Below are 15,583 nucleotides of genomic sequence, written 5' to 3' on the forward strand. Positions count from 1 at the left end.
CGATACAGATAAAAGCACCCACTAGTTCTGATGCAATAATGCCAAAAAGCAGAGAGAGAACAGAATTTGCAAAGAAGAGACAGTTACTTGCATACTTAAGAGAAAAAGTAAAGAGATAGACAAACAGGAGAACAAACAGTTTAATACTTACCGTTCACCTAACAAACAGCTGTTATCACACAGCACCTGGAAAACAAAAGGTGGATACACACTCAAATTATTTAAAGATTTAGTAGTCAAACAAGTACATTTAGAGAAAGTAAAGTTTCTCCTAGGACAAGCAGGATGGTAATCCCCACATGTGGGTGACATCATCCAATGAAGCCCGGCACGGAAAACTTTTGTCAAAGTTTCTAGAAGCTTTGACCAGCACACTGAGCATGCCCAGCATGCCGCTATCCGCACATCCATGCGAGATCCCCTTCAGTCTCTCTTATTCCGTGGTAGGGTTGCCTCGGGTTCGTGGAGCTTGTTCTTTTTCCTGTTTTCTTGTGAAAAAGTGTGTTTTTCAATTCCGTCGCTGGGTTCCCCTTTGCAGTCTGTGCCCCCTCAGCACAGTAGGTCCAGAATCCTTGATTTTTCTGCAGCTTTGCGGTCGATTCCCAGCACCTCGCTTCTCAGAGACCGCCAGTTATAGACCGCACTCTGGGTATTTTTTCTATGGCGTCCAGCTTTCATCGGTGCCCCCAGTGCTCGCGGACCATGTCCATCATGGATCTACTTAAGGTTTGTATCCTTTGCCTGGGGGCTTCGCACGATGTCAGAGGATGTCAGCTCTGTGACCAGATGATCCCCAAAGGCCGTCGTGCGCGCCTTGATGAGATGGAGAAAATTTTTGGTCCTAGAAAATACGCTCCATCCATGCCCAAGTTGGAGTCTTCGACTCTGGGGGGGGGGGGTTGAGGGGAGCCCCTCGATACACTCCCCCTCACCACTCCTCTCTCCTCTTCTTCACAGGATTGAGGGAATGGTGATTGGTCCTCCATGATCTCACTGGTTTCTAGACATCGGGATCATCCGCCTCCTCTGTGCCGGAGGAAGACCAGGCCGAGCACTGTAGGAGATCCTGCAAGCATCGACACTGGTCGCCGTTGGCGCACAGCACCGGTTCCGGTGCAGTACCGGCAGCTGCCATACCACCACCGAAGCGACCCCGATCCTTGAAGGCCCCATTCTCCGACATACCCGGGAGTCCAGGCGTTCCCTACCGACATCGGTGCCAGGTACCATGCCATCTTGGAGGAATGAGGAAGAGCTGGTGATGCCACAACCCCCCTCCCTCAGTCCTGGCCTCACAAGACTTTCAGGAGGAGTTGGACCGCAGGATGCAGACCGCAGTGCTCAGAGCTCTGTGGAGCGTTGAGCCACCCCTGCCACTGGCCCCCATGTTGGTCTGCTAGAGCATCTGGACGTCCTTCTTGGCACCCTCCCAATGCAATCGGTGCCAAGGGATCTTCAGTTCCTCAGCGGCCACCAATGCCCCCCTCGGGAGCGATCCCTATCATAGAGTTTGAGGAGAAGGATGTGGCCGGTGCCACATTCCTGAGGCCTCTGTTCCTGGAACCTTTGCCCAGGCCGTCTGGCCTCCCGTTACCCGGGGAACCATCTATTCCCGCGAGGCCCTCTGTGCTTCCGAAGCCTTAAAGTCCCAGGGCTAGGATCCTCCAGAAGCATTGCCCACAGAACTCCCACGATGGCCTCAGTGAGGAGGGAAGGGCCTTATGACCCGTGGGAGGATGATTCCTCAGAGTCTTCCACCGAGTTTTTGGATGACCCCCCCTCTCTGAGCCTTCCCTGCTGGAGGAAAGGCATCGGTCCCCTCTGGAGGTTCTCTCCTTTGCAGGTTTCGTTAGGGCCATAGCCAAGGCTATCCTATTCCAACTTCTTACGGAAGAAGATGCACGGCATACGATGCCGGAGGTGCTCCAGTTTGTCGACACTCCCAAGGAAATCGTGGCAGCTCCCATCCACGACATCTTTAAGGACCTTCTCCTTCTGATGTGGGTACACCCGATCTTGATCTCTTCAGTCAATAGGAAGGCAGATGCCACCTATCTGGTACAGCAGGCCTTGGGTTCAAAAGGCGGCACCTCCCCTACCAGTCTGTGGTTGTGGAGTCTGCCCTCAAAAAGGCTAAACGCTCCCACACCCATGCCTTTGCCCCTCCCGGGAGAGAACATAGGGAGCTGGACGCTCTAGGCAGAAAGATTTTTCAGGACACGATGCTCATCGCCGGTATTGCCGCCTACCAGTTGTATATGACCCAATACAACCGGAACCTAAGGAAGCAGGTTCAACACGTTGCAGGGGGCTTGCCACAACAGCAGCAGGAGTCACTCACGGCTATTGTCCTGCAAGGCTTGGAAGCTGGCAAAAATGAGGTGAGGTCCACCTACAATGTGTTTGAGACTGCGGCCTGAGTAGCTGCCATGGGCATAGGCGCCCGCAGAATGGCCTGGCTCCGGGCTTCTGACCTCTGCCCAGAGGTGCAGGAGAAGTTGGCGGACCTCCCATGCACAAGTGACAATCTCTTTGGGGATAAAGTCCGGGATCGGTGGCCCAATTGAAAGATCACCACAAAGCCCTCCAGCAGCTCTTGGCTATCGCTTCGGACGCTCCTTCCTTGGCCAGGAAATCTTCCAGGCCAAGCTCCAGGAAGTCCTTCTACAAGCAGCAGAAGTACCACCTGGCAGCCTCTCGATCTCGCACGTCACATACTAGCTCCAGGGGCCGCCCCTGTCAGCAACAGGCACCCAGGCGTCAGCCAGCACCACAGCAAGTCCCGTCCACAGGGCGAGGGAGCACAAGTAAGCCAAACATACTCCTGACACCGGATCCCCCAGTAGGAGGCAGGCTTATCATCTTCGCCCACCATTGGAGGACCATAACTTGGGACCAATGGGTCCTTACCATAGTTCGTCAGGAGTACTGGCTCAATTTCAATCTGCTTCCAGGGAACTCTCCCCCATGTCCATCATGAGGATCATCTGCTCAGCAGGACATACTTTGGACAGAACCCTCCACCCTTCTCATAGCAGGAGCGGTAGACCCCATTCCTCACCCTCAACAGGGCCGAGGGTTCTATTCAAGGTATTTCTTCATTCTGAAAAGAAATGGGGGCTTGCACCCTATTCTCAGACCTCAGGGCATTGAACAAATTTCTCTTAAAAGCTCAAGATGGTTTCTCTGGGCACTCTGATCCCCCTCCTCAAAAGAGGAGACTGGCTCTACTCCCTCGATCTAAAGGAGGCTTATGCTCACTTAACTATCTTCCCCAGCCACAGAAAATACTTCCAGTTTGTGGTTGGGACAGCTCATTACCAGTACAAGGTGCTGCCTTTTGAGTTGGCCTCAGCCCCTCGAGTCTTCAAATGTTAGAAGTGGTGGCTGTGTTCCTCGGACGTGCACGTTTTACCATACCTAGACAACTTGGCTGATCAAGAATGATTCCCACGCAGAGGCTTTGAGATCTTTAGCCCTGATGGTGCAGACTTTGCAGTCTTTGGGATTTGTAATCAACTACCCTATATCTCACCTCTGGACTTTATAGGAGCCAGGCTGGACACAACGCAGGCAAAAGCGTTTCTGCCCCACGATCGGGCTCTGGTCCTCGACTCATTGGTAGCCTTTGTGCACAGCAGCTAGCAGGTGACAACCCACCTTCTGCTCCATTTGTTAGGCCACATGGGGGTTTCAGTCCGTGTTACCCCTCTCGTCAGCTTGTGCATGCAGAGGATACAATGGAACTTGAGGTCGCAGAGGCAACAGGCTTCCCAGGACCTCAAGAGCTGTCTCTTGGTCACAAAACCTCTGAGAACATCTCTATCCTGGTGGGAAAACCTCTGCAATTTAGAGCAGGGAATTCCCTTCCAGGCTGCCTTGCCTCAAGTGGTTCTCACCACTGATGCCTCTCCTCAGGGCTGGGGATCCCATGTAGACGGCCTCCACACACAAGGGTCTCTGGACTGCCCACAAAGCCTGCTGTCAAACTTCTTGGAGCTTCAGGAAATCCACTATGCCCTCTGAGCGTTCAGGGACTGGTTGTCGTGCAAGGCTGTCCTGATCGGGACGGACAACCAGGTTGCAAAGTGGTATATCAATAAACAGGGAGGCATGGGATAGTCGTTCCTCTGCCTCAAGGTGGTTCAGGTATGGTCCTGGGCTCTGGCACAGGGGATGCCTCTGCGAGCAACGTACCTACGGGGGCTCTGAACATGCTAGTGGACTGGCTGAGCTGCTCTTTTTAGCCGCATGAGTGGTCCCTCAATCCGGAGGTGGCGGCCAGGATTTTCCATTAGAGGGGGTAGCCCAGATGTGGATTCCTTCACCTCCCTGTGTAACTACAAGGTGAGCAACTTCTGGTCCCTGTCACCAGGGGGCGGACATCTGGCCTGTGACACCTTCTCCCTTCACTGGGGGAAGGATCTGCTGTACGCATACCCTCCTCTCCTGCTCCTCTTGAAGACCCTGCTGAAGCTTCAACAAGTTGGAGGGACCATGATACTCGTGGCACCTCGTGGCCCGACAGGTCTGGTTCCCTCTATCAGTCAGAACCCCCATTCGGCTGGGGACAGCGCCTGACCTGATAACTCAGAACCAGGGTACTCTGCACCATCTGAAGCTTTGGGTCTTAGCCCTCATGGCATGGATGTTGAACACCTAGTTCTTGAGCCCCTAGACCTCTTGGACAGTGTCTCCGGGTGCTGGTGGCTTCTAGGAAGCCTTCCATCAGGGAAGTCTTATAGTTTGAAATGGAGAAGATAAGAACATAAGAACATGCCATGCTGGGTCAGACCAAGGATCCATGAAGCCCAGCATCCTGTTTCCAACAGTGGCCAATCCAGGCCATAAGAACCTGGCAAGTACCCAGAAACTAAGTCTATTCCATGTTACTGTTGCTAGTAATAGCAGTGGCTATTTTCTAAGTCAACTTAATTAATAGCAGAACTTATCCATTCTCAACCTGGTGTGCAGGACAGGAAGTGGATCCATTCACATGTCCCCTCCCCAAACTGTTAGACTACTTGTGGCACCTTTCTGAGTCTGGGCTTCAAACCAGCTCTGTCGGTCCATCTCAGCACTATTAGTGCATACCTTTTGGGGTGTCGCCGGCTCACCCATCTCTGTGCAGCCCTTAGTAGGTTGCTTTATGAAGGGTCTGCATTTCCATTGGAAAGAAATCACTAGAACTAGGGCTCATGAATTGAAATTCCAGGAGGATGACTCAGAACCAATGTCAGGAAATATAAATTTCTTCATCAGGGTTATATCTCAGCCCAAGGTGCCTTTCATATAAATATTTCATCATCCCCAGCGTGTGTGTGATGTAAGCACCCCCTTCACTCGCTTTCCCATGCTTTTTGGGAATGTCCTTCTATACACAGTCTTTGGGTTAGGGTGGTTCGATACATTGAGACATTACTGGGGGTTTATGTTCCACTCACCCTTATAGCTACTTTTTGGTTGCTTTTCTCCATTACAGGTACGAGGTTTGGGATCTCGGTTGCTTATTCGTAAAGCCTGTTTGGTAGCGAAGAAGGTCATTTTGCTGCAGTGGAGGGATGATACACCTCCATCCTACTGGACATGGCACAACTCACTCCATCGTATGATGCTCCTGGATGCGGCGGTGATGTGGCAATCTCCACATCATAAGAAACGGTTCTTGGATATCTGGGACTCTTATCTGCAATCTCTCCCACAGCGATCTCGCAGTTCCATTTTAAATGAGTGACGGTGGCTCGGTTGGTCATCTAAATCGTGTTCCCATGTGCCTTGAGTGGTGGACAGCTACTTTTTCATACATGGACCTTTGCTTACTTTCTTGTGGGTTGGGGAGTGAGTGGGGTGGGGGTGGGGGTGGGGAGGATGGGAAGGTGGGGGGGGGGGGATTATCAATTGGGTTGGGGTTTCCTTTGTTTCTGGGGAGTGGCTCAGGAACCTGCCACTGTATGTTGTATTGTTGTCATAAAACAATAAAAATTGTTTTAAAGTAAAGGCACAGCCTAAAGCTACAAGCTGACAAGTTAAAAGTATCAATCAGAGTTGACATTTTACAGCCACGTTCCCTAGCTGACATATGTGTGCATCTGAAGATATGCACCTGTACATTGGATGCATTGTGTCACATAGGCCTGCAAAGACACAGATGCCAGCATTGCCTCAGCTGTTTCAGAGGCAGTGTTAACATCACAGTGCTCACCTAGCATGCCTTCACTTACAGGCTTTAGAAAAGTGCATGTCAAAACTTATGGCATTCCTAAAATGCTCACAGGTCATTGCAAGGTAGTATACCTTATTGTGGTTGCATGCACCCATACACAGCTGGACCCTGCTACATCTACTTAGGCAAACTGTCAACTCATGTACAGATGGTGAGGGAGGGCCTTGGCCATTGGGATGTCATGTTGGTTATGTAAGCTGCTCAGGGAGCCTAGACAAGGATGCTGGTCACTGTCATGCCTTCACTTGTAATTGAAAGTCAACTCTGAAATGTGTAGGTCAGAGTATATTTTGTAATGACTATAAGAGCATCTGCATGTCCCCTAAGAAAAGGTTCATCTCAATGAACCCAAGGCAAAAATGTGTTAAAAGCTATTTGCCTAGCCTGACATGTCACAGGTAGCCTTTGTCAAATATGGAGATGGCACAGTGCTGCAAGGCCTTTGGCCTGTCCAGCTCAGGACTAGTGATATTGTCCTGCTGTATGTATGTTCATAGAAAATATACAGAGTAGTTTGTTTGTTCCGATTGCTAGTATCAGTTACACTCCTTATCCTATCTGGGGCCACCCTTAAAGCACATAGGCTGACTCCGCCAGGGGAGAGCAGCTTGCAGAATAGTCATTTTCCAAGGTGAGTTGGCACCCTTGAGGTGTTTTCTGGTTTGAGGCCCTTGTCCATATGATGATTATGACTTATGGCCAACAATGAAGAGTTGCTGTCCTATAGGATGTTTCATGTGGTGTTTGTGGATACTGTGAATAACTATCAATCAGCTCTGTGTTTAGCATTAAGGCTAGAAAAGTTGTTGTCAGCTGATGACCTCAGGAGCCAACCATCAGCCTCTGGCTAAAGCCTGCTGCTGTGAAAATGTATAGGCCAACTACTCCCAGAGAAATCAGGTGTTTAGCAGGATGGCTTCTGCACTTTCAGTGTTATGAAGAAAGAGAACCATTTAGCACCACGTAAGGGCTGGATGGGGCCCATGTCTGTAATTCTATTAATTGTGTAATTATGTATGCTTCTGACAGATGTCTGTCATGCTGCCAGGTTTAGATAATCTTCTGTGGGGAGTCATAACTCAGACTTCCTCATTAGCAGGTAGGGGACAAGCTTGGCAGAGGTATCGATGATGAACAGGCCAGGAAATCCACATTGGGAATATGTAGGTGAAGAAAGTGCTGGAGGTAGTCTGTACAAAACTATGGAAAAACAGATGTGTGTATGTGTGCGTCTGGGTGAGGGATGTGCTGTGTTAGCCTCTGTCTATAGCTATAGCTGGGGGGGGTGGTATGACTTTGTTGTTTCCTCCCTTATCACACCTCTGCATAACTTAGAGCATGCAGTGTGTGTACTCATTTAGCACATACTGACTTTAGACTGTGCTTCCACTCTTTACAATGGGTGCCTCAAAGATGGTGTTGTATAGGATGGGGAGAAAGTGGCCTCACACTTAGTAAACTAACATGCCACCTTGCTCTGACACTGTTTTATTACTTCCGTCAATAGTGGGATTTTGAAAATTGCCTGCGTCAGACTTTAGATATGCTGTGACACTTTTCTGGATGAGTAGATATCCACCTGTAGTGTACGTCTCCCCCCACCCTGGAAGCTCTTCCACTTTAGTACCTTGAGAGGGCCTAATTGTACTGGTATTTGGGAGTGTGCATGGTTCAAAGAGCTTCAGCTGGAAGGTAGGCTTTGGTGGGTTGGGGGGTGTTTAGAGCCTGTCCACTTAATCTGGGGATGCAGGGATGGCAGGAACAGTGAGTGCCAATGCCAGCCTAATGCCATCAATTTTTTGGTTCTACAGATAAATGGGTTGGGGAGGGATGAGTGGAGCATGTTGACTATACCGGGGGGGGGGGGGGGGGGGGGGGGGGTAGGGGGAAGAAAGGAGCACCCCAATACAGCTTCCTTTTTTGGAGACAGTAGCCTACTTACCCTCTTTTCTGTAAAACATATCCTGCTAACTCATGCAAGAGACTGCCACACAAGGCTGCAGCATTTGAGGTTTACTTGGCTTAACCTGCCACTGTATACATATGGCAAACAAATAATCTGCTATATGTTTTGTGTGCATACACTGAAGGGGTGGCATATTTCTCCAGTTGATTTTAGTTGACAGGTTTTGCTGCAGACTTTCACCTGGTCCCAAGCAACTGCAGACCTCATCACTGTGTGCTCCTGGCCAGTGGGCAATCTTGAAACTGCGTACCTCCCTGACGACTCCTCAGTTGTCAGATAGCAGCTAACACGGTGTTCTAGCAGCCTACAAGTAGATGACATCTTTGGTAAAGTGCCTCACCTAAAAAGCATTTTATATTGTGTGCCTTTTAAGTGGAGTGAGGGCACAATGGACCCTAAGTAATCTCCTGTGGGGTGCTTAGTGTCAAGTCACCTAACACCACACAAGAGATACATGTAGACCATGTACTTTCTAGGCCTGACACCTGCAGCTGCACATTTCTGTTCTCAAGAAATTAACAAATCCTAGTTCTTTTTGTACTTTGCAAGTCAGTTCCTGACTAAAGCCTTACGTGAGGACAGCATTCGGTACTCAACCCAGAAATAAGGCCCATTGTTTGGTCAGATGAGCTATCTTCACCATGGAAGAGGCCAATGGTTTGTTATAGCTGCACTATGGGGCGGATTTTAAAAGCCCTGCGTGTGTAAATCCGGAAGGATTTACGCGCGCAGGGCACTCGCGCGCCAGTGCACCTATTTTGCATAGGCCGCCAGCGTGCGTAAAGCCCCGGGACGCACGTAAGTCCCGTGGCTTTCTAAAAGGGGCGTGTTGGGGCGTGGCTGGAGTGACACGACATTTTAGGGGCGGTGACGCGCTTGATGCATTTCAGGGGTGGCAACGTGGGCGTGGTTTCGGCCCAGGGGTGTTCCAGGGGCATGGCCGCAGCCTCCGGACCAGCCCCCGGGACCGGAGGCTTCGATACCTCTGTAGGCAAGGTCTTCCTCACTCGGGAGAGGAGGCTCAAGTTAGTGGCATTGATCCTTCATCTCATGTCATTACCCCTGCACATAGTATGGGATTATTTGATGGTACTTGGTTCCATGGCATCTACTCTGGAGGTGGTTCCCTGGGCATGGGCACATGAGAGACCATTACAACGCGCATTGCTTTCTCGGTGGGATCCGAAATCGGAGGAGTTTCGCCTGCCTTTGCCACTGATGGAACCAACCAGGTCCAGTCTCGATTGGTGGTTGATTCTGGCCCACTTGTTACAGGGGATGGACCTGGAGGAGCAGCAGTGGGTAATAGTCACGACGGATACCAGCCTCACTGGTTGGGGAGCAGTTTGCCAGTCACAATCCGCTCAGGGTCGTTGGACAAGTTATCAGGCAACGTGGTCAATCAATCAATTGGAAACCAGGGTGGTACGCCTGGCATTACATGTTTTTCTCCCTCTGGTAGCCCAGTGTGCGGTACGAGTCTTGTCAGACAACGTGATGACGGTAGCCTACATCAACCGCCAAGGGGGAACCTGGAGCCGGTCGGTGGCCCGGGAGGCCGAAAGGCTCATGACATGGGCAGAGCGACATCTAGTCCAGTTGGCGGCCTCGCACATAGCCGGGATGGACAATGTACAGGCAGACTCTCTCAGCCACCAGCATCTAGATCCCGGCAAGTGGGAATTGTTCGACGCAGCTTTCCAGCTGATCACTCGTCGTTGGGGGGGTTCCACACCTCGACCTGATGGCATCTCAGACAAATGCAAAGACGCCCCGGTTTTTCAGTCGTCAGAGAGACCACGGGTCGGAAGGAGTGGATGCTCTTGTTCTTCCGTGGCCTCACGGCGTACTACTTTATGTGTTTCGGCCTTGGCCACTAGTGGGCAAGATCGTGCGTCAGATTGACAGACCCCACGTGGTTCTCTTTCTGGTAGCAGAGTGGCCCCGAAGTCCGTGGTTTGCGGATCTGATCTTGTTGGCGCTCGACGGTCCGGTGCGTCTCACCCACCTTCCGAATCTTCTTCGACAAGGTCCAGTATTTTTAGATTGAGCGGATTGCTTTTGTCTAGCGGCCTGGCTTATGAGAGGAGGCAATTGAGAAAGAGGGGATATTCAGATTCGGTTATTTCTACCCTCTTGCAAGCACGGAAATCGTCCACATCATTGGCCTATATTCGTGTTTGGAGAGTTTTCGACTCCTGGTGCCAAGGTTTGAACGTCCCCCCGCATCTGGCTTCGGTAGCACACATCCTATCCTTCCTGCAGGAGGGACTGAAGAAAGGTCTAGCTTGCAGTTCTCTCTGGGTGCAGGTCGTGGCACTGGGTTGCCTGCAGGGCAAGATTTGATGGCTTTTCGCTGGCAGCTCATCCAGATGTGTCCCATTTTTTGAAGGAAGCCAAGCATTTGCGCCCGCTGGTACGACAAATTTGTCCTGCTTGGAGCTTGAATCTAGTTCGGCAGAGTTCTTTACAGGCATGGGAAGGAATCTTCTTGATTGATATGTTATGCGGTGGTACAGTTTGTTTTGTACCGCCCATATTGTTGTAGCCACTGGTTGTTATGTTTGGGGATTTGTTCTCCTTTATTGGTTATTCTGCTTTGATATCATGAATATACTGAGGGATCGCAGGTGGCACACCAGGTTAAGAGGGGTGCATTTTCAGTTTTTTTTCTCTGACTCCCTCTGCTGGAAGGGAGACACAACCCAGCAGTCTGGACTGATCCTGGTATGTACAGGGAATTAATTTTTTTTGATTGGGTGACTAAAGAATTGAATCGAGGAAGAGTGCTCAATGTGATCTACTTGGATTTCAGCAAAGCTTTTGATATAGTCTTGCATAGGAGGCTTATGAATAAAATGAGAAGTTTAAGAATAAGCACCAAGGTGGTGGGATGGATTACGAACTGGCTGACGGACAGAAGAGTGTGTGATGGTAAATGAAACCTACTCTGAAGAGAGAACAGTGCCACAAGGATCAGTGTTGGGACCAGTTCTGTTCAATATCTCTGTGAGCAACAGTGCAGAAGGGATAGAAAGTAAAGTTTGTCTATTTGGGGATTATACTAAGATCTGCAAGAGTGGACACACTGGAAGGAGTAGATAGAATGAGATGTGATGTAAGGAAGCTTGAACAGTGGTTGAAGATATGGGAGCTGAGATTCAATGCCAAGAAATGCAGAGTCCTGCATCTAGGGTGTGGTAATCCAAAAGAGCTGTATGTGATGGGGGGTGAAAGGTTGTTGTGCACGGACCAAGAGAGGGACCTTGAGGTGAGAGTGATCTGAAGATGGCAAAGCAATGTAACAAGGTGATAGCTCAAGCCAGAAGAATGTTGGGCTGTATAGAAAGAGGGATAACCAGTAAGAAAAAGGAGGTGATAATCCCCTTGTACAGGTCCTTATGAAGCCTCACCTGGCATACCATGTTCAGTGCTGGAGACCATATCTCAAAAGGGACAGAGACAGGTTAGAGGCAATCCAGAGAAAGGTGACCAAAATCGTGGGGGGTCATCAAATGACTTATGAGGAGAGGTTGAAGGACCTAAATATGTATATCCTGGAGCAGAGCAGCTGCAGGGGACATATGATACAGATCTTCAAATACCTGAAAGATTTTAATGATGCACAATCGCCAAACCTTTTCTATTGGAAAGAAATCAGAACTAGGGGTCATGGAATGAAACTCCAGGGAGGACTCAAGAACCAACATCAGGAAATATTTCTTCATGGAGAGTGTGGTGGATGCCTGGAATGCCCTTCCGTAGGAGGTGAAGACAAAAACAGTGAAAGAATTCAAAGGTGCATGGGATAAACACTGTGCAGTCGAATTTAAAAGGCGTGCACACATGGACATGCCAATTTTATAACTTGTGCAATTCGCTGCGCTTATTATAAAATATGATATCCGTGCGCACATGCGTGCCCGATTTTATAATTGGTGAGTGCAAGTGCAGGCAGGTGTCAGTCAAGCGCGCAATGGGGGGACTTTTAAAAAAAAAATACGTGCGGCGATGCAGGTAGGCCTTTCCAAGTTCCCTCCCAGTCCACTCCAATTAAGGAGCACATCTGAATTTACGAGATCTGAATTTATGATTCCTGAATTTTCCCAAAATTATGGGCAAACTTCCTATTATGACTTTAAAGAGATTTTTTGAAATTGCCAGCTCATGTTTTACCATCTATTAATAAGGCTGTTTTTCTACCTGTACCTTCACATTCTAGCCAGTCTTTCTTTAATGTATCAATTTCTTGCAACATCTGGATATGAAACTATTGAGTATGGCACTTTGCTTGTTTCTTTTGTTCCAGATGGTGATTTAAGTAAGGTTATGTCTCTATTTTCATAATCTTAATTCTGAATTTCATGGTCAGAAAGTTTGTATTTCTACAGATTTATCTAGAATTACTCAGGAACAAAGAAGAGGTTTTCTTGTGCTTAGACAGGAGATGTTAGCATTGGGGGCTTCCTTTATGCTATGCTACCCTAGTAAATGTCATGTTAAATTTTATTTTGATAATTAGGATGAAGCACTACTCTGTCATGGAGAAATTTTATGTAAGGTGGGTATGTTACCAACGTCTGTAGCTCACTAACTCTGCGAGCTGACATAGCTAGGAGAAAAGGCATTTTCCAAGTGAGATAACGCAGTTCGCAGGAATGGGGAGGCTCAAACAGAGGTTTCATAAACTGTGCTAATACCATTGACGTCCCAGTGAGGGCTTTAGATGTAGTAAACCCCTCAAAGCGCACCACTAAGGGTTGTGTCGATATTGAGACATCTCCTATACCTTTATGGAAAGTGGCCGCTGCACTGACATGAACTCTAATGGAGGAAGTTTGTAGACCAGACTGACTGGTGCCAGAGGTAGTCTAAGAAGTTCATTGCGGGGGCAGTCTGTTCTGCGCAATTTATTCTCAGCTTAATAACCCAACTTCCTTCCAGCGACCCACTGGGAATTTCAGGCTGCCCTCTTAACCAAACCCACCCCTTTTGTTGTGCCTGTTGCACATCTTTGGTGCTTTTGGTATATTTCTCTGGCATCCTTAGCTTGCTATTCACCCATTTGTGAGGTCTACCATCCTGCTTGTCCTGTGAGAAATTACTTACCTGATAATTTCATTTTCCTTAGCGTAGACAAATGGACTCGGGACCAATGGGTTATATGCTCCTCTGCTAGCAGATGGAGACGGAGTCATGTTTCAAAGCTGACATCACCTTAGATATACCCCTGCTCTTCAGTATTCTCTTCAAAAGCCACTGTGGACATACTACTGAAAAACAATTAAAAATGATTAAAAACAGATAACCATAACTATACTCAACCAAACATATGCGCTGAATCCCAGCAAAATTATAGAGGTCCTGATCTAGGGATTGGGTGATAGCTTACCCATAACCTCTTGGAATAGAGATTCACCTTATGGGTGATTCTTTGGCAACATTCTTGGGCAGCCGTGGGTGGGATGCTGAGTCCATCTCTCTACACTAAAGAAAATGAAATTATCAGGTAAGTAATTTCTCCATTTCCTAGTGTGCAGCCAGATAAGACTCAGGACCAATGGGATGTACAAAAGCTACTCCCAAACGGGGCGGGAGGCTGCCCGCAGTCCGGTTAGCACTGCCTTTGCAAAGACTGTCTTCTCAGGGCCGAACGTCCCTGTTATAGAAACCTGGAGAAGGTGTGCAAGGAGGAACACATCGCCGCTCGGCCGATGTGGACGGGAAACAGTGGCTTAGCTTCTGCCCAGGATACTGCCTGGGCCCGAGTGAAATGAGCTTTAACCTGAAAGGGTAATGGCTTCCCTGCCTCTACATAAGTTCTCATGATCACCTCCTTGATCCAGCGAGCTATGGTAGCTCACAAGGCTGGTTCGCCTTGTTTCCTTTCACTGTGAAGAACAAATAAGCAGTCCATCTTGTGCACCAGTTCTGAGAGTTCCAGGTACTGCACTAAAAGCCTGACGTCTAATGGTGCAGGAGGCAGTAGCCTTCCGTGTCCTTGTGTCTAAGGACAGTAAGGAAATGGACTGATTCAAGTAAAACTCCAAGACTACCTTGGGCAAGAAGGAAGGAACGGTGCAAAACTAACTCTCCTGGTGTCATCCAGAGGAATGGTTCCCAGCACAATGCCTGTAGTTCAGAGATGCAACAAGCTGAGCATATCACCACCAAGAACAGAGTCTTTAGTGTTAATAGGCGTAGGGATAGACTGCACAGCGGCCGAAAGGAAGGTCCCACTAAAAAGTCCAATATTAGATTAAGATTCCACAGGGATCCGGCCACCATAGGGGTAGTCAGACGTGTTTAACCTCTTTTAGGAAGTGGGCCAAGTCCGGGTGCGCCGACAGCTGGGCTCCATTACCTCGCCTCTGAAACAGGAGAGAGCCACTACCTGGACCTTTAAGGAGTTAAGGGACAACCCTTTATTCAGGCCGTCCTGTAAAAATTCCAGAACCAGAGGGATTTTGGCCATCCGAGGGGCAACCCTGTGTTCCTCACACCAGGCCTCAAATATTCTCCAGATCTGCACATACGCTAAGGACGTCGAGAACTTCTATGCGCGGAGCAAGGTGGGAATTACTGCAGCCAAATACCTCCACTTCATCAAGTGAGCCCTCTCAAGGGCCAGACCATAAGACAAAAAGAGTCGGGTCCTTGTGAAGGATTGAACCTTGTTGGAGCAGGTCCCTGTGTGAAGGAAGGAAAAAGGGGGGGGTGTCTCCACCAGAAGCCTCCACATGTCTGCATACCATGGGCGTCTGGGCCAATCTGGAGCCACTAGAAGGACTAGTCCTCTGTGGCACTTAATCTTACAAATGACCATGGCCCCAGCAGGGGCCATGGAGGGAAGGCATACAAATAAGTCCTCCTCTGGCCAGGCCTTAAAAAGGGTGTCTATCCCCAGGGATCACTGATCTCTTCTGTTACTGAAGAAATCAGGAGACGTTTGTATTGTGAGATGTGGCCAGCAGGTCAATGGATGGGACGTCCCAGCAATCTACTAGTAGCTGAAAGGATCTGGCCGACAAAGTCCATTCTCCTGGATCCACTCTCTCTGCTTAGAATCTGCTCTGATGTTGTCTTTTTCTGCGATGTGGGAGGCCGAGATCACCCATAGGTTCAATTCCATCCAGTCCATAAGGGGGATCTATCTCCAGGGACACCTGCTGGCTCTTGGTTCCTCCCTGGCAGTTGATGTAGGCTACTGCTGTTGTATTGTCAGACATCACACAGACCGCCTGACCCTGAAGCCTGCAACTGAACTGTAGACACGCTAATCTAACTGCCCGGGCATCCAGGTGGTTTATGTTCCAGCGTGCCTCTTCCTTGGTCCAATGCCCCTGGGTCGCTAGTTCCTTACAGTAAGCTCCCACGCCCGGAGGCTCATGAGA

The sequence above is a fragment of the Rhinatrema bivittatum genome, chromosome 2 (assembly GCF_901001135.1).
Source record: "Rhinatrema bivittatum chromosome 2, aRhiBiv1.1, whole genome shotgun sequence".
NCBI lineage: Eukaryota > Metazoa > Chordata > Amphibia > Gymnophiona > Rhinatrematidae > Rhinatrema > Rhinatrema bivittatum.